Raw genomic sequence first — 24,002 nt, 5'->3', positions numbered from 1 at the left:
CATCCATGAGGATGGAGGTTGAATCCCTGGCCTCGCTCAGTGGGTTAAAGGATCCAGCGTTGCCATGAGCTATGGTGTAGCCTCTGATTCGACCCCTAGCCTGGGAACCTCTATGTGCTGCAGGTGTGGCCCTAAAAAGACCAAAAAAAAAAAAAAAAAAAAAACAAAAAACAAAAAAAAAAAACACAAAAAACAAAAAAGACAGACCAGAAAAAAATTTTCTGAAATCAGCTGCTAGGCCTCTCTAAAATTAACTAGACCATTGTGCCAAAGAAAATGTCAATACTTTCTATTACTTCACTCAGGAACAAAATTAAGTTCCCATAGTGACTTCCATTCCTTACATTTTCATAACTTCTTGAGGCATCGGAGACAGATTTTTCCCTAGCCCATTACCCACAAATACCCATGAAGAGGAAGCTAGCAGAATTTTCCTTAAGAAATGGAATGTTCAACAACTGACCTCAAATACCAAGAAACTCACTTTCTGTGCTAGAGCGACTTGTGATCAGTTTCCCAGAAGGAATCCAGCAACACTGGCCTAGCTGGTTCAAAAGGAAGCATCACTATTAAGAATTCACCTTAATTTGTGTGTGTGATAAAAGTATGATAGTATTAATCAAAGAGTCTTTATGCATTAAAGATAACAAATATTTACAGATGAAATTATGTATGCCTGGGGTTTGCTTAAAATAAGGCAGGGAGGGAAGGGGTGAACATAAATGAAACAAGATTGGCCATGAGCTTGATGATGTTTAAGCTCAGTGATTAATACATGAGAGTTAATTAAAAAGTTCTCTCTTCTTCCGCATGTTTTTAAAATTCTATAACAAAATCTTTCTTGAAAACAAAGAAAAAATCTTCAAAGCCTGTTGAGCCCATTTGTTCCTATAAAACAAGGAAACCACTATAATGAATGCCCAGGTTCAGGGCTCTTCTGGGAGATTTTTAGGATTTCCTTTCACTATTTGAAATCCTCACTCCTCCCACCTCCCACCCTCCCTAATTCCTATTTATTCTTCAAGACTTAGTTTAGTCATGCCCCTCTAGGGAATCCTTATCTTAATGTTTTCCTCCTTCTCAAATTGGGATAAAGTGTCCCTATTGTATGATAATAGCACCTCAGGATTCTTTTATTGGGGCTCTTACTACACCAAATTGTAATATTTGCTTACTTGTCTGTCTCTGCCACTAGAATCTACAAAAGAATCCCGGCTTTTTGAAGACAGGAAACACATTTTATCTTAAGGAGAGATCTTAAAACACACACTATTTGCTTTATCATTACACCATTATTTTCTCACTGTGCCTGGATTTAATCTCTTGCTTAAGGATCTTTCTTACTTTGAGAATCTTTCATCACATGGAGAGGCCAGGAATGAAAAATTTTATTTCAAATCCAGCAGGTCCTTAATCTTTTATGTGTCCTCTAAATTATGCCTGAAAACTAAACTGTTTCTTTTTTAACACATCTCTCTCTCTCTACTTGTATTATACAACAGGCAATGAGAATGAAAGGTAGCATTTCAATGTTCTGCCTGGAAGTCTAAGCTAGATCATTGGGTTCATCAATTATAGTTGCTATTTTCCATATTAGTGCAGGGCACAGTACTGATAAACTTTCTTCCATTATACAACCAGGGTCTCTTTTCTTCCAGCTTCCAATAACAACTTCTCTCTCCTCTAATCTCTCAACAATAGGCTGAGACCCTTTCAGCAACGGCTAACACAATCCTCATGGCCCTTAAGATTTTATTAACATCTCCCCAAGTCTACCCTACCATCAAGTCCATCCGTTTCAGTTTTTTATGGCAGTGCCCCATCTCCAAATACTAAAATCTGTTCTTCTTATCTATCACTTCCTAACAACTCACCTTAAGGGTGGCTTAAGCGACAATCATTTTCTAGCACCTCATGGTTTCTTTGAGTTAGGAATTTGAAAAAGGCTTCGCTGAGCAGTTCTGGTTCAATATCTCAAGTGGTTGTAGTCAGATGATGGCTGGAGCTAAAATAGCAAGAGATAGAGCATCTGGAACGGTCCAGACATCTCTCTCCATTCATGCAGTCTCGGAGCCCCTCCATGTGGTCTCCATGCGTGGATACGTTGGCCTTCCTTGCATCCTGATGGTCTCAGAGCAATCAGACTATTCACGTGGTGGCTCAGGGCTCTTAAGAGCAAGTATTCCAGTAGAAAAGGTGAAGGTTGTATGACCTCTTCTGACCTACCTCAGAGGTCATATGAGTTGTGTTCCTTTCTTGTATTCCATTGATTAAAACAGCCACAAAAGGCCACCCAGTTTAAAGGGGAGGAGAGCCCTTAAAAGTCCATCTTTTAAGGCAAAGAGTATCACGGTCATATTGTAAAAAAACAACATGGGATAGGAAATAGGCTCTGACATCTTTGGAAAATACAACTGCCATACTTGGTTCTTTATATGCAAATGTACTCCATGGAGTTGTTGTGATGATTAATAAACTAACATAATAAGCTTCGTTTGCTTCACAGTGAATCCACCATAGGTCCCATGTATCCATGGTCCAATCTGAGACCTCCCTTGGGTTCCATTGATCTATTGGTCCCTTTTTCTTTCTTTCTTTTTTTTCTTTTTGTCTTTTTGTCCTTTTAGGGCTGCACCCATGGCATATGGAGGTTCCCAGGCTAGGGGTCGAATCGGAGCTATAGCTGCCAGCCTACATCAGAGCCACAGCAACGCGGGATCCAGCCGCATCTGCAACCTACACTACACCTCATGGCAACTCTGGATCCTTAACCCACTGAGCAAGGCCAGGGAAAGACCCGCAACCTCATGGTTCCTAGTCGGATTCATTAACCACTGAGCAGGACAGTAACACAGATTGGTCCGTTTTTCCATCAAACTAGGGCAACTTAGGTTTACTATCATGTCTTTGTAATTGCTTGAGTTTTATCAATACACATGCATTTATATGTCTTTAAATATCACTGATAATTAGTTTAATTCTTACCATAAATCATTTCTTTTATCAAGAATCCAGAGTACATGGAAGATGCTTAGGTACTTTCTTAGTTTATCTTACGATTTAAAGTTAATATAATATGCCTTTTTCTGATATTCATTGCCATAAATTTCTTGCTACTGCAATGCATCAATGGTGGCCTCTGTAAAAACAAAGACTTTATGTCTGTCCCCATTTCCATAGGTCCACTCACCACTCTACACAGTTATAGCCACGTACATCTAAGTTACAAAGGTCCATGCAACATGTTCAGTACTCTTTTTAATGCCTCAATAAATGCATTGCTGACTTATATACTATCTTATTGGACTATAATTCTTTCCCACTGTGGTCATGCCTCTTTTCCTCACTACATTATGAAGAAACATAACTTCACAAACCATTCTCCTGTTGAGGAAGATCAACATAGTCTAATGAAAAAGAGCAAATACTTTCTCAATAAGGTTGAAAGTGAGTGCATTTTTCTTTTAAACCATTGGTGGTGGTGCTGATGGCGGGGGGGTGTGCTGGGAGTAATGGTCATTGTGGTGGTTCTCCTAATGTAGAATTCATGACATCACTTATTTATAGATAAATATAAGCATGTCAAGCTTGGCAGATTCTTTCCAGAGACTAGCTTATCTCTCCAGCCTTATCTTCTGCCTCTCCTGACACCTTAATTTGCATCTTGGCAAAGTTCCCAAAACAGAACATGCTGTTTCATACATCAGCATTTTCAGTTTCTCAGTGACTTCTAACTAGAACGTGTTTGCAGCATTCATTTCTCACTTAGCTCCAACTGCTAAATGAAAACACGGTCCCAGGGGAAATGACTCTTCTCCAATCACATAACACCCCTCCCCAGAGATCCACAGTGCCCCGAGTATCCTGGTATCATAACACTTAAATTAGTCCTTTTTGGGGGGCCGTGCCCATGGCATTCAGAAGTTCCTGGGCCAGGGATTGAACCGATGCGACAGAAGTGATGATGCCAGATCCTGAATCCACTGAGTCACCAGGAAACTTCTAAATCAGTCTTTTAGGGGGGTGGGGGGATTTATTTCAGGAATGCAAAGTTTGTTTTAACATTTCGTTTTATTGGAGTACAGTAGACTTACAATGTTGTTAGTTTCAGGTGTACAGAAAAGTGAACCAGTCGTACATATATATAGTATATATACCTACACACACACACACACACACACACACACACACACACACATCCATTATTTTTTCTCATATAGGTTATTACAAACTATTGAGTAGATTTCCCTGTGCTATACAGTAGGTTCTTGTTAATTATCTATTTTATATCGTAGTATATTTACTTATGTAATTCCCATCCTCCTAATTCCCCCCTCCCCTGCATGATTTCCCCTATGGTAACCATAGGATTGGCTTTTGAAATCTGTGAGTTTGTTTCTGTTTTATAAATAACTACTATTGTTTTTTCTTTTTTTCTTTTTTTTTTTTTTTTTTGTCTTTCTGTCTTCTAGGGGCGCACCCATGGCATATGGAGGTTCCCAGGCTAGGGGTCTAATCGGAGCTGTAGCCACCAGCCTACACCACAGTCACAGAAATGCGGGCTCCAAGCCTCGTCTGCCACCTACACCACAGATCTCGGCAATGCCGGATTGTTAACCCACTGAGCGAGGCCAGGGATAGAACCCACAACCTCATGGTTCCTAATCAGATTCATTAACCACTGAGTCATTATGGGCACGCCTAATTTTTTATTATATTCCACATATGTGTTATCAATAATATTTGTCTTTGTCTGAATTATTTCACTTAATATGATAATCTCTAGGTCAGTCCATGTTGCTGCAAATGGCATTGTTTCATTCTTTTTATGGCTGAGTAAAATTCCATTGTATCTATGTACCACACCTTCTTTATCCATTCTTCTATCTTGGACATTTAGGTTGTTTCCATGTCTTGCCTATTGTAAATAGTGCTGCAAGGAACACTGGAGTACATGTGTCTTTTCAAATTATGGTTTTCTCTGGTTAGATGCCTAGGAGTAGGATTGCTAGATCATAGGGTAGTTCTATTTTTGGCTTTTTAAGGAACCTCCATTGAAATGATCTATTTCCATGCCTGTCCAGCCCACCAGTTCCTCGAGAGCCCAAACTGTATCATTCTCCCCTTTAGATACCCAGCCAACCACTGCAGTCCTTGCCACAGAGCAAGCAATCAATAAATATCGAACAAACTCAACTCAACTAAAATAACTTCTGGGAACAGAACTTTGAGCTTATGCAATCATAATTACCCCCAGAATGAACCCCGTAGGTAAATAAGATAGCCAACTTTTGACATAAGAAACTTGAAGAGCATAGAGGGACCACGTCAAACTTCAGTTTAAGTGCCTCCTTACACTGCAATTAAATATCGCCAAATGTCAATTAGTATACTGAGCATGGAGCACAGTAATAATTATTAATGCATTTCTCGATTATACAGTACTATAATGTATGGCTTTAGCAACGTGGTTTTTAAACTTTACTTTTTGAGTGGGGTGGGATCATTTCATGTTTATTTTTTGGTGCATATTTTAATTTTTTAAAACTTTTTATTATTCTTTTTTTCTGCTTTTCAGGGCCAAGAGTGTGGCATATGGAAATTCCCAGGCTAGGGGTCCAATCAGAGCTGCAGCTGCTGGTCTACACCAGAGCCATAGCAATACCAGATCCTTAACCCACTGAGGGAGGCCAGGGATCAAACTCATATCCTCGTGGATACTAGGCTGGTTTCTAACCCACTAAGCCACAGTGGGTACTCCTTTGGTGCATAAGTTTAAGCAGTGATTTTTTTTTTTCTCTAAGAAAAGCATGGGCAGAAAAATGGATAAATGAAACACAAACATGAGTGAGCTAGGCGAGGATGGATGGAATGGTGAGGGAAACTGAGACACCTTATGACACCTCCCTCCCTGAAGTTCATGGGACAATCATCTGTAGGCATCACTCTGGGTCCTTGGGTGGAGCACAAAGAACTAAGTTTGATGAGCAGTGCCTCTCTTCCTTCATCCCTCCACCCTGCATAATGACTCAATTTTTTTTTTTTCTTTTTGCCATTTCTTGGGCCATGCTATGGCACATGGAGGTTCCCAGGCTAGGGGTCTAATCAGAGCCATATCCACTGGCCTATGCCAGAGCCACAGCAACGTGGGATCCAAGCTGTGTCTGCAACTACACCACAGCTCAAGGCAACTCCAGATCCTCAACCCAATGAGCAAGGCCAGGAATCAAACCCACAACCTCATGGTTCCTAGTCAGATTCGTTAACCACTGAGCCATGACAGGAACTCCATAATGACTCATTTTAATTCTCTTTTTCTTTTCTTTTTATTTTCTGAGTTGGGCAAGTAATTCTGAAACTACCAACTTCATCTGTATTCAGAAGGATCAAATTACCATCACTTCTAGGATTCTGAGATGACTGAAGAATATTGAAGAGATGGCAAGAAAAAACTGGGTAGATGGCATTCTATCAGTGACATACAATTACCTGCCTCACATGCTTTATTAGGCTTTATTATCTTTATTACTACTTAACATGTATTGCATGAAAAGTGCTACTGAGCAGAGCACCATTGCTCAGTTTTTCGTGTCCATAGCAAGCACCTGGGATCTTGTTAAGATGAAAGTTCTGACTCAGTTAGTCAGGACCAAGATTAGATATTCTAAAAAGTTCCTGGGTGATGCTGATGCTGCTGGCCCACAGGTGGGAGAGGCACTAAAGTATCCCCCCCCAAAAAAAAAAAAAAGATGAGAAATAGTCTCTAAATGTCATGGAATTCAGTCTCACAGCGGTACAGACCTTAACTCTAAGAACTCAAAGAGGAGGCAGCCGAGGGTGGGTGTGGGACCTCAAGGCTTCTCCAAGGAGATAAAACTCCAAAAGCCTCCAGCCTTGCCAGACTCTTATCATCCCACCTGTCTCACTGTAATTGTTACAAAGTTCCTAAGGACCTCCTCACCCCAGCAATTTGGCCTACTCCTTCCTGCCCCCGACCAGAAAAGGTCTGTGGACCACTCCTACCACACCCCTCGAGAGGCAACATATGCCCCCAACCAATCAGCAAGTGTATCCAAAGACCCCATTCTTCCCCAACCAATCAGCAGGTCAAGAGGTGTAAGGCAAGACCACACCTCACACTCCTTTGTCTTTGGGCTATATTTATTTATTTATTTTGTCTTTTTGTTATTTCTTTGGGCCACTCCCGCAGCATATGGAGGTTCCCAGGCTAGGGGTCGAATCGGAGCTGTAGCCTACACCAGAGCCACAGCAACGCAGGATCCGATCTGCGTCTGCAACCTACACGACAGCTCATGGCAATGCCAGATCGTTAACCCACTGAGCAAGGGCAGGGACCGAACCCGCAACCTCATGGTTCCTAGTCGGATTCGTTAACCACTGCGCCACGACGGGAACTCCTGTCTTTGGGCTATAAAAACAGACATGATGGTGCACCCAGAGTCAAGTGTCCCTGATTATCAGGAAGTCGGCCCACTGGGTCAACAGTGTCTCAATAAACTTGTCTTTTCTACACCTTGCTTTAAATCCGGAAAATTCTTTTTCCACCCACGTGGGGAGATCACAACTGTGGGGACTGAGAGGATGCTGAATACAAGGCAGCCTGAGATCTAAGCAGAAAATGGGCACATGGGCTGTTCTCAGAACTCAGATCAAGTGCTTTGAGAAAATCGCATAAAAGAAATCAGGAGGACTCACAAGAAGTCAGTCTACGGGGCACAAAAAAGTAAATATGTTTTCTATTTTCTGGTTCCTCTCATGCTCATTTTCTTAGCATAGCAGGAGGATGCTGGCTTTGTTTACTACCAACTACTTCTGCTTTCTTGTAGCAGAGAGAGCAGGAAAGATGGACCCCACGAGTTCCCGTCGTGCCCAGAGGTTAACAAACCCAACTAAGATCCATGAGGACACTGGTTTGATCCCTGGCCTCACTCAGTGGGTAAAGGATCCGGCGTTGACCTGAGCTGTGATGTAGGTCGCAGACACGGCTGGGATCCCGCGTTGCTGTGGCTCTGGGGTAGGCCGGCAGCTGCAGCTCTGATTGACCCCTAGCCTGGGTCCTCCTTATGCTGTGGGTTCGACACTAAAAAGACCAAAAAAATTAAAAAATAAAAAAGATGGACCCCAGAGAATGCCAGCATCCTCAAGGTTTCTAAAAACCGACTCCTAGACTAAGTAAGCATTCATCCTGTCTGAGAGGTCAGCTTGCAGAGACAAAAACTGCATTTGTTATCAAATAGCTGGCCCATTCTTGGTGTGGGTGTCCAGATGTCAAGCTGAAAGGAAGACAAATGCAGATCTGCCCCCTGCACTCAGCCGAGAACTGCTTTGGAAAATTCCATGCTGTGTGACAGGTTGCATTCTATACTCCCCACATTTTCACAGGTTAACAGTATCAAAGCCATCCTTTCAAAACACAGTTTTACAAACTCGAGTATCTCTACAATGAGATCACAAGATCACAGGACTGAACTGCAACACAGATCCTGTTCTGCGATTGTGCCATTCGGCTTTCACTCTCAGAACATTGCCTTCTAGGAAACAGACACAATACCCGACTAACCTGCAGGCAAGCGGTGAACACACAGTCCTCCCGCTGAAGGAGTCTGCTGAATCTTGCCGAGCTCTATTTCTCAGGAAGGACATTCTGTCTCAGCATTTTTCTCTCATCTTTTTTTCCCAAACCGATAATACTGCAAGGATCGGCTGCTGTGCTCTCTAGAAAGAAACACACGGGATTTGGAAGCACATCAGGTATTAAGCTTTAGGCAATGCTCCTAAGCCTAGGTTTCTCATCCATCAAACAATGATAATAAAATCTATTACAATTACCTAACAACAAAGTGTGAGAATTTCAAGAAACAAAGGTATGTGAAAGAACCGCAGAAACTACAAAATAATAAAGGTAATGGCTTATAATATTTACTGAGTGAATACTATGTACCTGGAATTTTCCATAGTGAAATAAGAGTTTTAACTAAGGAACAACCCCCTTGGCTAAAAAGGTAGCTACAAGCCTTTCCAGCTATACCACCCTTTTGTAATAATGTAGCAACTGTGTGCCCTATGTCCAAGCCAGCAGCCCTGCTACTCATGTACCCAGCACTGCTTATCAGTTCCACTTCTGTAACCTTGCTTGCTCAGTTTCTTAGGGAAGAACACTGTCTGCCTGTGGAAGGGGGAGTTCTGGGATGTTTACATGGGAAAATCAAGACCTCCTAATGCATAAAAGTTGCTGAGAACAAAGACCTGGTGCTCACTCTTGAGAATGACTCTTCTGAGCCGCGCCAGTGCTGAATAAACCTTGCTTTTTCCATATCTCTGAGTGCTGTTTGTCTCCTGCTGCTGCCACCATTTTTGTGGTTTCCGCAGCAATAGATTACCTCATTTAATCCTCACAGTAATTCAAAAGGTAAGAATCATTGCCATGATTTTACAGATTAAAAAACAAACAAACAAAAAAACTGAGTTTAGAGAGGTTAAGTAACTTGTCAATGCCACATTGTTAATAAGTAGCCAATGCACTTTTGTTATCTCTTGGCCTCCAGCATCCATTGTCTCCTGTGCACAGGACTCCAATTTCCTTTGGGGAATCAGATCTCATTAACAATTGTCTTAAAAGGTAGTAAAATAGTTCCTTACTGTTATAAAAGTTGAACGAGCAGATCTTTCTTTCTAGACTGGAATTAGAACGAGACTGGAGACTGGAACTGGAAGGGGGACCAAAGTTAGCCAAACACTTTTTTCTGGGGCTTCTACCCTTGAAGAATTGGTGCAAGGCTTTAAAAAATGGTGAGGTCCCCATTCGTTTAGAAGCAGCATTCTGCTCTGTCAGTACCGATCCTGAGAAATTTCTCTTGGTTCTTGCTTCTTTGCCACCCCCCCCCAAATACTGGTTTCTTCCTATTTCAAGATGTGGTTCTCCAGTCTTTCAGTCTGCCAATAAATTTCTGTTTTTTTCTGGTTTTTTTGTTTGTTTGTTTGTTTGTTTTTGCTTTTGCTTAGGCTGGCAAAGATTTGTTTCTTTGCAATCAAAAAAAAAAAAGCTAACTGATATACCAAGCCAGGATCTCAACCAAGGGCAGCCCAGAAATCCAAAGCCCACGCACTAACTAAACCAATGAATTACACTGTGTCTTTTAGGTCACTTTAAGTATTAAAATGTACAGTGCTTCTCTTCTCCAACCTGCAGCTGTATTAATCTATGAAACACCTTTAGTTTATATAGCAATTTATGCCTTCTAAAACAGATGTGAAAATTATTTAAGTGATAATTCAGAAATTCTCTTAAGTGCCATGGATTTAAGGTGAATCCCTGGGTCATTTGGGAAATTAAATTGTAGAGCGGATAGGAACTCTGAGATCATTTCACCTCACTTTGTATTGGAGACAAGTCTCACCAAAACCAGATTAAACATGGGCTACAAAGACAAAATTTATCTCTCTCAACTTTATCTGTTTCAAATTTAAGAAATATCCAGGCTCTGCTAAGTATGCAAGCATATTATGCCAGTGGCCCTGATAGGGATAGAGCAGGCACAGGTAGCTGTAGAAGCCCCAGGAAGGGACCACAGATAGAGAGGGAAACCTAGGGGATGCTGGGAGATCACTGTAAGTTAATTGTTGAAGAAAGCTATCAAAACAAGGCGGGCTTGCTTGACTAGTGGAGGAGAGAGATTGGCCTCAGATCACTGGGTGGGAGTGAGCTAAGGCCTGCATTCAGATTCAGACCAAGGGCAGGAGTTTGAAGACTACCCTTCTGCTGATTTGAATACACACCTTACTAGATACTAAGGAGGAGCTACTGCTCAAAGAAAGAGGAAGGGGCGGTCTTTTCTGACCCCCATTCCCCATGGATAATAAAACTGTAGCTCACCAGATCCTGGGGGCAGAGCCTCCTTGCCTGCCTGCTTGCATCTCTCCCAAGCATCCTATCTTAGTAAACCTATTTCTTGCCTATCACTTGGTCTCTTGCTGAATTCCTTCTGCACGGAGACATGAAGAACCTGAACCTCAGTGAGTCCAGACACTGGGTGAATAATTCTAATTTAAAACCATGGGTTTAAGTCCCAATCTAGGTCTAGGCTAGGTTTGAGTCCCAGCACATGGGTTCAAGTCCCAGTCTGGGTTTAGGCTGGGTTCGAGTCCTGGCACATGTGTTCAAGTCCCATTCTGGGTTCTGCCTGGGTTCAGATCATTTGTCCTGTCAGTTTCAGCCCGTGAAGCAGTCTAAACACTCATCACAGACATCAAACAACAGGAGGGTTTTTTTTTTTTTTGATCACTTTGAAGGGACGATGTTAAGCATGCACTGAGTTCAAATTAACACCTCACTCACTGTGAAGTTCCAAGCTAGAGGACCGTCTTATATATAAAACACAATGGGTGCTTCTAGTAATGCTGCAAACCCAGTCCTGCTGAATGTGCCCAAGTGGAAACCAGAACACTGAATTCCATTAAACAGAAGATGCTATCAGAAAGTAGGCTTTAGGAGTTCCTGTCGTGGCTCAGTGGTTAACCAATCTGATTAGGAACCATGAGGTTTTGGGTTCGATCCCTGGCCTTGCTCAGTGGGTTAAGGATCCAGCATTGCCGTTAGCTGTGGTGTAGGTTGCAGACACAGCTCAGCTCAGATCCAGCGTTGCTGTGGCCCTGGTGTAGGCCGGCGGCTACAGCTCTGATTGGAACCCCTAGCCTGGAAACCTCCATATGCCGCGGGTGCGGCCCTAAAAGGCAAATAATAATAATAAGAAGAAGAAGAAGATAATGAATTCTGTCCAATTAGAAGTTTTGGAAAACCATATCCTAAAAAAATTAGAAGAATGAAAAATACAAGTTAGAATCTCTTCAGTAATCTCCAATGGAATTTGTGATAGATCTGTAATGCCATTGGAGAAATTTCCATTCACTTCTTTAAAGATCTTGAGAGAGAAGGTTAGAAATCATGGGGTAATGGAAAAGGAGACGTCAATGAAGACACTGCAAAAAGGAGTATCTGTAATGGCATGGCCCAAAAATGTCACCTTTATCCTAAGAGTCGCTGCTTTTAATATTTTCATTTGCAATTCACTCCAAAAGTTGGTCTAATACATTTACTGCATGAACGAATCTTCATTAAAATGGCCTTTCTGCAGAATAAATGTCTCTTCAGTTTGCAAAGACTATATTTTATTCTTAAGCAAGTAGTTCGGGTTTCATATTTGTAGGACCATTAAATAGAATTGAAGAAGTAAATTTTTCTTTTGTTTTCTTTTTTGTTGTAATCTTACTATTTCAAAACTTTTGTGGTTGCCAAAGGGAAAAAAATAAGAAACAAAATCAGTGTTTGTATTTGAACTTGGAAAATACGATGAGAAGGTATGGTACATGGGGATCTGTGAGGATCTGGTCCTGTGCTTTTGTTTGTTTTGCCTACTTTCTAGGATGTAAGCTTATGATAACACATTTACAGATAGCTCCTTCTCCTCCTATTACAGAAATTAACAATCCTTTTCTCTCAGTAAACATAGAAGCTATAATTTATTGAGCAGTTATTACGTGCCCAGTACCCAGTCTAAGTTCTTTAGAATCATACAAGAATTCTATGATGAAAGTCAGGTTAAAACTGTGAAAAACTTTACATTATTCATTCAAGAAGCATTTATTGAGCTACTACTATAAAACATTATTCTGGGCTTCTAAGATATGAGTAAACAACAGCCACACAGTGGCTATTCCCATAAAAATAACAAAAATAGAAATTAAAGCATCTATAGATGAAAGAATATCTTATATAAAGTATGATAATCTGATTGAAAACAAATCAGCAGTTACAATGGAAGTCGGAAAATGCTGCAAAAATATATTTAAAAAATACTTTCAAAAATTAATCTAGAATTGTATGTCCAACAGAAATTATCATCTGAGAATGAGGGCAAAACATGTAGATCATTAGGTGAAAACAAACTAATTTTTCCATTACAAGAGTCTAAATAAGCGCACTTAAAATATACTTCTGGAAGAGAACAAATTATCCCTGAAAAGAGGTCAGAAAAGCATACAAGAAGGGTGAAGAGGAGTCCCTTCGTGGCTCAGTGGTTAGCGAATCCGACTAGGAACCATGAGGTTGCGGGTTCGATCCCTGGCCTTGCTCAGTGGGTTAAGGATCCGGCGTCACCGTGAGCTGTGGTGTAGGTCGCAGACTCAGGCTTGGATCCCGAGTTGCTGTGGCTGTGGTGTAGGCTGGTGGCTACAGCTCTGATTAGACCTCTAGCCTGGGAACCTCCACATGCTGCGGGATTGGCCCTAGAAAAGGCAAAAAAAAAAAAAAAAAAAAAAGTGAACAAATAGATTCCACAAAATACTAATAACAATGGTGATGCCACCTTATTGTTTGTGTATGGATACGATTATATGCACCATAAAAATAATACATATAAACGTCAACATTGTGTACATTACTGCCGGACAGCTCCGGCAGCCAGGGAGTTTACATCCCGATGGGAGACAGACAGCGTCGGCGAAAGAATGGAGACAGCCGCTTTGGCCCTTCTTTCAGGGCGCTGGACTGCTCAAATTTTATTGGCATAAGTGGTTAATTATATAGTTTTACACTACAGATTACATCACAGTGTTAAAAGTACATTGGTTAACTATTAGACTTTGTTTTTTGATCACATGGTGCAGTAGCAATACGTCATGTTTTAAAATCTTTAGTCTAACTAAATTTAGTGAGTACAATTCAAGGACAAACAGACACAGCATATCATGTGGGAAAGAGGAGACCCAGCACAAACCATCTCATGGCCAGCCAGTTCCCACAAGCTGAAGAAGTTACAAACACAAAAAATCCTGTCTTCAGACTAGTGTCTATCTTCAAAGCATCCTTGGCAGGGAGACAGTGTGAGAACATACAAATCAACTTAGCTAGCTACTGCTAAAAGTTTCTAAACTCAAGGACAAAACTCACAGCTGGGTTTCTTTTGATCAAGAATAATATATGTCTAACTTCTATAGACCTCATTAAAACCCTAACTCTAAAGTTTACTGTATAACTGGTTAGTAGATAAACACTATGTTTTTAATTAAGTTGGATTTAAATAGGGGAAAGTCCCTTTGAATGAAATTCTTATTATATCATTATTGTAATTTTGTTAAATCACAAACCACCACAGGAAAATAAGAATAATAAGTAAATAATCAGGACAGACTGAGGAAACCTGAATAACAAATAAAACAACAGGAAAGACTAGGTCACCTGAGAAACAATCCATGTTCTCTGGTGCAAACATGGAAACTGTTTTCCCAGGAAAGCCCCAATTCTTCCCCATCAACATCAAAATGAGAGCTGTGTAACCTGAGCCTGCCTTGGCTGCTCGTACAGTTCAGGCAGGCTTTCACCCTGACCAGAGGCCCACCTTCAGCATGTACCGCTCAGGTGAGCTCCCTTCCTTGGTTAGGAACCTGCCTTCAGGTGTTTTCTGCCATCAGGCAAGGTCCTTTTTTTGAGTCCTAGCATCGCCTTGGCTCCTCGCATATTACTACTATGTTATATATTATTATATATTATGTACCTATTATTAGAGGAAATTTCCTCTAAAAACTAATCTGATAATAAAACCCTTTATATGGAGAGAAAATAAAGTCCCATTCGATTTTAAGCATAATTATGAATAATGGCTTCTTCTAGGCTCTGCTGTTTTAATCAAGTGCAACATTTATTACCTTTTTTATGCTCAGATTGTCACGGTTTAGCCAGCGGGAGCTCTTTTTAAGTTGGCTTCTGAGTCCTGTCAACACCGTATCAGAACATTTCAAAGTGTGCTTGCTTGCTGGCAACAAAAATTTCTAGCCTAATCTTGAAATAACTCTTCCCCAAGGCATAGAATTAGCTCCTTCTAAAAGCATTGATATTTTTAGTTGAGTTTTACCATTTTTCTATTATATTCCTAGTTGAAATTTTAACTCCTCACAAAATTATAATTAAACAAACCTCTTTTATAATATGATACTTTTTACTATTTTTATTAAAATTTACATGATCAAAAGATTTTTTAAAAATCTGATGACAAAAATTTTCTAAAAGTGCTAATATTTTGAGTGATTTGTAATATTTGTATTCTGCTCTGATTTTATGCATCCAAATCCCATTTCAGCCCAATGTTTCTAATTATTTGCAGGAAGTTTCATAATTTTTCTAATTTTTATAGCACTGTATTTCTAAAGCTATATTGTCTTAACTTTTGTAATTACTTTTCATTTAATTAGGAGAGAAAATTTTTAAATTAACTACTTGACAAAAGCTAAGAAATACACTTTATCCATCTATACACAGATATAAAAAAATAAGAAAATCTTTGGTAGTTTATTTTTTTAATTCAAATAAGAAAAGCCTTATATCTATAAACAGTAAGGCAAATTAAAACTGGAAAACATCTTTCAGTTTTTTCTTGGAGAGAAAGTGAGATTCTGACACATGTAGAAAGACATAATTCATCATGGAAGTTCAATTCTAAGCCCTCACAGAAAAAGCATTTTCAGATCTCTTCGATGATACTTATATGGGTAAATGGTGGCTCTGGAGCAAGAGTGATTGAAACTGACAGTTTCAACTTTATGCTGAAATTGGGAAAATGTCCCTTAAGGATAGAGTAGCAATAGTCAATTAAAGATGCCTGATTGTTAGAGAAAATGATACTGATTACCTTGTCTCTAAACCTCAAATTAATTATGCAAGGTAATTCTCTATGGTTTAAGACTGCTTCTATTATGTGATTTATTAGAACTATTTTGAACCTCCTGGCCACTTAATATATAGCTTTTCAAAAGTAATTGAGAAGTGTGTTTCTTTTTCTACCTGGAATTTATTGAAAGATTTTAAGGACAATAACCTGAAATATAGCATCTAGACACATTAATGCTTATAATCAAGGTTTATCTTTGCCAAAAAAAGAAACCTGCAATTAAAATCCAAGTTTTCACTTAATCATTCAGTTTTTTTACAGTTTAAAAATCAAAAGCAATTTTGGCTGAATCTGAAATGATAAATAATTTGTCCAAAATTATTGCCTTAAGGTTCTATATTCATTACCATGGGAAAGGAAAGGAAAGAGATTGAATCTATATTAAAAGGCAGGCTTTTCCAAGGTTATTTCTATGCTAGTATCATCAGTCAATACATAATTAAATATTGTGAGAGTACAAAATGTGATTTTTATTTCCTGAGACAAAACAGAAATACCAATTAAGTTGTGTTGCATGCGCCAATTCCAATTATCTGATACTGAGTAACTCCAGGACTCTGTTGAGGATTCTGAGGAAAGATCTGTGGCTTCATGAAAAAGGGTCAGAGTCCAATATTAGCTGGGAGTGGGAGACTGGATATATGTTTTTGGCCATCCTGACTCCAAAAGAACTGGAAATAATTCCTTAGGACATTACCTCCACCCTTTCAAAAGATTAAAGAATATTCTTTTTCACTTTTGAATTAACGTAAAACATCTAACACATTTTGATTTCTATAAATACGTTTGAAACTAAATTTTTATTATATCCAACCACATGCGATGTAATTTAATTTTTCACTGAGAGTCTACCAAAAGCCCATATGCCTGGAACTGAGGCAAAAAAGAGTGAAAAAAGAGATACCTTTTGTCCTTATTGGGCTCTCAAATTAGCAAGAAGTTAATAATTTTGATAATAATGATCTAAGTGTGCAAAAATCCTCAACAAGATATTAGCAAACCAAATCAAACAACATATAATGTGGATCACACATCATGATCAATTTGGATTCATTCCAGGGTCATAAGGATGATTCAAAATACACAAATAAATCAATGTGACACACCACATGAATAAAAGAAAAGATAAAAACCACATGATCATCTCAATAGATGCAGAAAAAGTATTTGACAAAATCCAACATTCATTCATGATAAAAATCTCATCAGAGTAGGTATAGAGGGACTATATCTCAACATAATAAAGCCATTTATGACAAACCCACAGCAAACATATACTCAAAGGTGAAAAAGCTGAAAAACTTCCTCCTAAATTCAGGAACAAACAGATGTCCATTATCAACATGTCTATTTAACATAGTATTAGAAGTCCTAGCTACAGGAATCAGACAAAAGGAGGGAAGGAAGGAAGGAAGGAAGGAAGGAAGAAATAAAGAAAGAAAAGGGTATCCAAATTTCACTATTTGCTGATAACATGCTACTCTAGATAGAGAACCCTAAAGTCTCCACACAAAAACTATTAGAATTAATAAATGATTTCAGCAAAGTAGCAGGATACAAGATTAACATATAGAAATCTATTTCACTTCTACACACTAATAAGGAAACATCAGAAAGAGAGAATAAAAAAAAACACTGTGTAAAATTGTATCAAAAAAAAAAAAAATACCTAGGTAAGTTCCCATCATGGCACAGTGGAACACGAATCTGACTATGAACCATGAGATTGTGGGTTCGATCCTTAGCTTTGCTCAGTGGGTTAAGGATCCATCCTTGCTGTGAGCTGTGGTGTAGGTCGCAGACACGGCTTGGATCTAGCATTGCTGTGGCTGTGGTGTAGGCCGGTGGCAAGAGCTCCGATTAGACCCCTGGCCTGGAAATCTCCATATGCCATGGGTGTGGTCCTGAAAAGACAAAAAAAGAAAAAAAAAAAAAAAAAAAAACCTAGGAATAAACTTAACCAAGTAGGTGAAAGACCTATATGCTGAAAACAATACAACATTGATAAAGGAAACTGAAGATGCTTCAAAGAAATGGAAAGATACCCCAAGCTCTTGGATTGGAAGAATTAAAAGTTAAAATGGCAATAATACCCAAAGCAAACTACAGATTTAATGCAATCCCTATCAAAATGCCCATGACAAGTATAGAATGCCCATGACAAGTATCCAAAATTTACATAGAAACACAAAAGACTCTACTGTCAAAGAAATCTGAGAAAAAAAGAGAAAAGATGTAATTATAACACTTCTAGACCTCCGACCCTACTAAAAACTTCAGTAATAAAAACTGCATAGTCTTGGCAAAAAAACAGACACATAGATCAATGGAATAGGATAGAAAGCCCAGAAATAAAACCATGCACCTAAGGTCAATTAACCTATGACAGAGGTGGTAAAAATATAATGAAGAAAATACAGTCTCTTCAGTAATTGGTGTTGGGAAGGCTAGACATAAAACAATGAAATTAGAACACCCCTAACACTGTGTACAAAATGAACTAAAAATGGTTTAAAGACCTAAGCGCAAGACAAGACACCATAAAGTTCCTAGAACACAAACAAAACATTCGTTGACATTAAATCATAGTAAAGTTTCCTTAGATCAGCCACCCAGGGCAAAAGAAATAAAAGTGAAAATAAACAAATGGGACCTAACCAATCTTAGAAGATTTTGAACAGCAAAGGAAACCATCAACAAAACAAAAAGACAACCTATGGAAAGGAAAAAAAATATTTGCAAATGATGCAACTGACAAGGGGTTAATATCCAAAATATACATACAACTCAATATCAAAAAAAAAAAAAAAAAAACCAAACAACCCAATCAAAACATCAGCAGAAAACCTAAATAGACATTTTTCCAAAGAAGACATACAGATGGCCAACTGGCACATGAAAACATGCTGAGCATCACTAATTATTAGAGAAATGAAAATCAAAATTATAATGACACTTCACATCAGTCAGAATGGCTATCATCAAAAAGTATACAAATAATAAACAATGGACAGAATGTGGAGAAAAGAGGACACTTGTACCCTATTGTTGGGAATGTAAATTGGTATAGCCACTATGGAAAATAGTATGGAATTTCCTTTAAAAACTGAAAGTAGGACTACAATATGATTCAGCAATTCCACTCTTGGGCATATATCTGGAAAAAAAGAAAACCTTAATTTGAAAAGATACATGCAACCCAATGTTCATAGCAGAACAGTTTATAATACCCAAGACATAGAAGCAACGTAAGTGCCCATCAACAGATGACTGGATAAGATGTTGTATATATACACAATGGAATATTACTCAGCCATAAAAAATAATGAAATACGGACCCCTGTAGCAACATGGATGGACCTAGAGAATATTATGCTTAGTGAAATGTCAGAGAAACTACTATACATAAAACAGATAAGAAATGGGGATTTACTATATAACAGGGAATTATACCCAATATTTTGTAATAATCTGAAATGGAATATAATCTCCAAAAGAAGGAATCACTATGCTGTATACCTGAAACTAACAAACATTCCAATTCAACTGAACTTCAATAAAAAACAATAATCTGAATGAAAGAATATATCATGTTCGGCAGTGTTTTTTGTTTTGGTTTGGGTTTTTTGTCTTTTTAGGGCCAAACCCATAGCAGACGGAAGCCCCAGCCTAGGGGTCAAATTGGAGCTGCAGCTGCCGGCCTAATCCACAGCCACAGCAATGCGGGATCTGAGCCACTTCTGTGACCTACACCACAGCTCAAAGCAACACAGGGTCCTTAACCCACTGAGAAAGGCCAGGGGTCAAACCCACATCATCATGGCTACTAGTTGGGTTTGTTACCACGGAACCACAACAGAAACTCCTGGTAATGTATTTTTAAACCTTAACCTTCCTTGAATTCCTTGAAAAAGCCCAAATTGTCCATAGTTTTTTTGTTTGTTTGTTTGTTTTTTAGGGCTGCACCCACAGCATATGGAAGTTCCCAGGCTAGGGGTCCAACTGGAGCTGTAGCCACTGGTTTATACCACAGCCACAGAGACACCAGATCCAAGCCACATCTGCAACCTACACCACAGCTAAGGGCAAAGCCGGATCCTTAAACCACTGAGCAAGGCCAGGGATGGAACTTGCATTTCCACTGAGACATGATGGGAACTCCCATAATGTAATTTTTCAACACATCGTGAGATTTGTTTTGGTAATATTTTGTGGAATTTTGCACCTATTTTCACAAAGGAGAATAACTTTTAATCACCAACTATTTAAAAAATTCTTATTTTATATTAGCATCATAATAATTTGGCCTCAATAAATTATTTGTAAGATGTGACTTGTTTTATTTTGTTCTACTTTCTAGAAGGATTTTTCAGTTCTGGAATTGTTTCTTAATAATGTGTTATAACTTGCCTTTTAATTGGTCTAAATTTGTTTTATTTCTTCTGTTTTAATATTCATTTTGGCTCTTTTTGTACAGAAAGGAATATTTTAAAATACTGATCCAATTTCATTATAGGTTACAGGTCTGTTAAGATTTTGTTTTTATGTATACCTAATTCAGTATTGCTAAGTAATTTTCTGTGTGAAATTGTCCCTTACAAGTAAGATTTCTACATAAGATTGTTCATTATTCATGTATGTGTAATTTTATTCTGTATCTATAGATGTCTTTTTCTCTCCCTTTTCCTTGATAAATGTAACCAGAATGTGTATCAATTGTCACTTGATTACCTTTTTCTTTAAACAACTTAAATCAATTTGGCCAATTATTTTGGCGTCATACAAAAAGGCATAAAATTGCCAATAAATGGAAAGTCTTTTCCTAGTCATCCATTCTTTTTAATATTAAGCTTCTTAGCTATTAAAGTATACTTGTAATTATTCTGTGTTCAGGGCCTATGAAAACTAATCATTCTTTTGCTTTTATGAAATAAATTTTCATCTCGTCTTTATGGCCAATAATAGATGTTTCCTTTTTAGAGCCTTTCTTCTTAAATCTTTATTCACAGATCCTATATTTCTCTTTGAATTGTTCCTTTGAATTCTTTCTAAGCTCTCTCCATAACTGTTAAATTGCAAAACACAAAACTTAATATTAAAGAGCTATCTGACCAATGGCATATAAAATAAAAGAATGATCTTGGGAACCTGAATACTTAATACATTGTCTTTTCGTTTTTTTCTAAGGCCACACCTACAACATATGAAGTTTCCAGGGCAGGGATTAAATCCAAGCCACAGCTGCCACCTATCCCTCAGCTGTGGCAACCCTAGATCTTTTAATCCATCGCGCAAGGCCAGGGATCAAACCCACATGGGCCTCCACAGTGACCTGAGCTGCTGTAGTCAGGTTCTTAACCCACTGCACCACAGTGGGAACGCCTACATTGTCTTTCTTTAATATTACTTTAGAAACTTTGAATGAGGAGACTCTGCAAAGCAGGTGAGTGGAGCCACGGCTTCCTGCACAGAGGATCTCTTGGCCCAAATGAGCTTCCTCATTTTCTCTTTTCTTATTAAGACCTCAGGTTTCTTGTCTGCTACCACATACTTCTTCCAATCAGAGTTTTCCACAATTCTAAACAACTCAGAGCTGTCTCACAGTTTTTGCAGATTTTCAATGGGTTTGTATTGCAAAAACAAGGAAACTTACTAAGATAACTTTAATCATAGGGATTTTATACTTTTAATAAGTCACTGAGTGAGATGATGCAACATCCCTAAGACCTGGGAAGAAAACTACACCTTCAGCCCTTTGGCTCCCTCTCTTTATTCTCTCTTTGGTTCTGGTGATTCTGCACCACAGAGGGCATGAGATGAATACAATGGGTTCCTAGGCTTGGCGATTCTGAAAAGGATGACAAACATTAACAATCTCTTAATTACCTACATCTCTCTTTTGGGGAGGGGGTATGATAAAGGAACACATAGTTCTTTGAACATGGCGGTTTCTGAATTAACATCTATTGAATGAATGAACTCATAACGAACAAGTTAACGATGGCATTGGATCCTTGGAATCACAAGGTCTGAGGTAAATTTCTTCTACATTGTATGAATTATGCACAGACTTTTATGTTTCTCAGTTTTTCCTTCAATGTCATGAAAGTAAATTAAAATGACCTTAGTCATAATTCCCAGGCAGGGGATGAAAGTATTCTCATCTTCTCTTATAAAGACTCAGGAAGGAGTTCCTGTCGTGGCTCAGTGGTTAACGAATCCGACTAGGAACCATGAGGTTGCGGGTTCGATCCCTGGCCTTGCTCAGTGGGTTAAGGATCCGGCATTGCCGTGGGCTATGGTGTGGATTGCAGATGCAGCTCGGATCCCGCATTGCTGTGGCTCTGGCGTAGGCCAACGGCTACAGCTCCGATTAGACCCCTGGCCTGGGAACCTCCATATGCCGCGAGTGCAGCCCTAGAAAGGCAAAAAAAGAGACAAAAAAAAAAAAAAAGACTCTGGAAAACACAGGTTTGTAAAGCAAATTATATATTCTCTTTCCATATTCTCTGAACAAATAAAATTCAAATTTAATATCCCTGGTGATATGATATATATTATGCATATAAACTAGTACATATATGATCAGTATATATATTGGTATATATAAACTAGATATACATAAATATTTATACTAATGCATATGGTGGTTAGTGTATATACAGATATAAACTAGTATATATACTTATACAACCTAATACACATTATGACATATGTAATATGTATTAGTTTAAATATATTAATCTACATATATAGACTAGTATATATGATGATTAATACATATAAACTAGTATATATAAAACTATATATAAATATTTATATATAAACTATTTAGGTGTATATATAGATGTGAACTAGTATATACATATAAGCACATATTAATATATATAGTTATATATATACACTATGTTTTAATCAAACTTCTTATTACATTAGGAATGTTGGAGTTCCCATCATGGTGCAGTGGAAGCGAATCCAACTAGGAGCCATGAGGTTGAGGGTCGATCCCTGGCTCCCTCTCAGTGGACTGAGGATCCAGCATTGCCTGAGCTGTGGTTTAGGTCACAGACACGGCTTGGATCTGGTGTTGCTGTGGCTGTGGTGTTGGCTGGCAGCTACAGCACCAATTAGATCCCTAGCCTGGGAACCTCCATATGCTGCGGGTATGGCCTTAAAAAAACAAAAAGACAAAAGAAAAAAATGTGTTGCACGAGTTCCCGTTGTGGCTCACTGGATTAAGAACCTGACATTGCATCCGTGAGGATATGGGTTCAATCTCTGGCCTCACTCAGTGGGCTAAGGATCCATCGTTGCCTCGAGCTGTGGTGTAGATTGCAGATGCAGCTCAGATCACAGGACTGACCTAGACAACTCATTATTTTAATTTCCTATTCAGAAAAAAAGGAGCATTTTTATCAGCATTTCTCACCATTACTTGGAAGCAAAAAAACTACTTTAAAATATAAAACAGTCAGGTCTAAGATTTAAGCTGATTTACAAACTAATAAATTAATCTGTTGTTCTTTCCTGGATGCTGGCAGAAGAGACAAAACTCCTGAGTCAGAGACAAAGGCTTTTACTACTCACGGCACAGCAAGCAGCTGGAGCATCAGCATATTCACAATGGTTCTTTTTCCCCCAGATCTCATGAGGAGATGGGAAGGGGCCCAGGTGGATGCTACATATGCAGAGTGTTTACATCCCAGCCGAGAAACACTGAGCCTAGGGAATCTACTACTTTTATAGAGAGGAATAAACAAGCATGCTCTTTGTCTGGGGGGGGTAGAAAAAGATGTTACCTCATCTCTCAAGATTACCAACTGCATAAACAGCCCTGAAAAATGGCCCCAGTAAACAGCAGTTAGGGCTTTACAATCTCAGCACACTCAGCAAGACATAAAGGGCAGCAAGTGGCCTACAAATGACTATCTCTCCCAATAAAGCAAAAATAAACCATCAACCCAAACTCGCAGATCTCTACTTATTCTACAGAGAATATTTTTATGCATTTCAATGCTGGGATTCCACCTGGCTTTTACAACCCCACTTACTATGACAGGAGCAAAGAGATGGTGAACGAAATTACAAGAAATGAGGCTGCAGGAGAAGGCAAGGGCAGAACATTAAGGGTTTTGTACACCATAAAAACACTGGACTTATCCAAAGAAAACAAGAGTTATTTGAAAGTTCAAAGTGAGTGAGATTCAATTTTCATTTTGAATAAATGGCATGGAAGAGGCAAAAACAGAGGCAGAGGCAGGA

At 38.8% G+C, this 24,002-nt stretch overlaps 1 non-coding gene across 1 annotated transcript in view; it reads right to left on the bottom strand.

Moving 5' to 3' along the window:
• Window positions 1-24,002, bottom strand: part of LOC100515559 — a 315,996-nt gene that overhangs the window by 201,479 nt on the left and 90,515 nt on the right. Inside the window, exon 3 of the transcript XR_002346620.1 lies at window positions 8,582-8,736. This is a non-coding gene — a transcript (uncharacterized LOC100515559). The remainder of the gene's footprint in view (window positions 1-8,581; window positions 8,737-24,002) is intronic.

Source organism: Sus scrofa, chromosome 8 (assembly GCF_000003025.6).
Source record: "Sus scrofa isolate TJ Tabasco breed Duroc chromosome 8, Sscrofa11.1, whole genome shotgun sequence".
NCBI classification, from domain to species: domain Eukaryota; kingdom Metazoa; phylum Chordata; class Mammalia; order Artiodactyla; family Suidae; genus Sus; species Sus scrofa.
The sequence above is the reverse complement of the archived record's forward strand: the minus strand, read 5'-3'. Positions and strand labels throughout refer to the sequence as shown.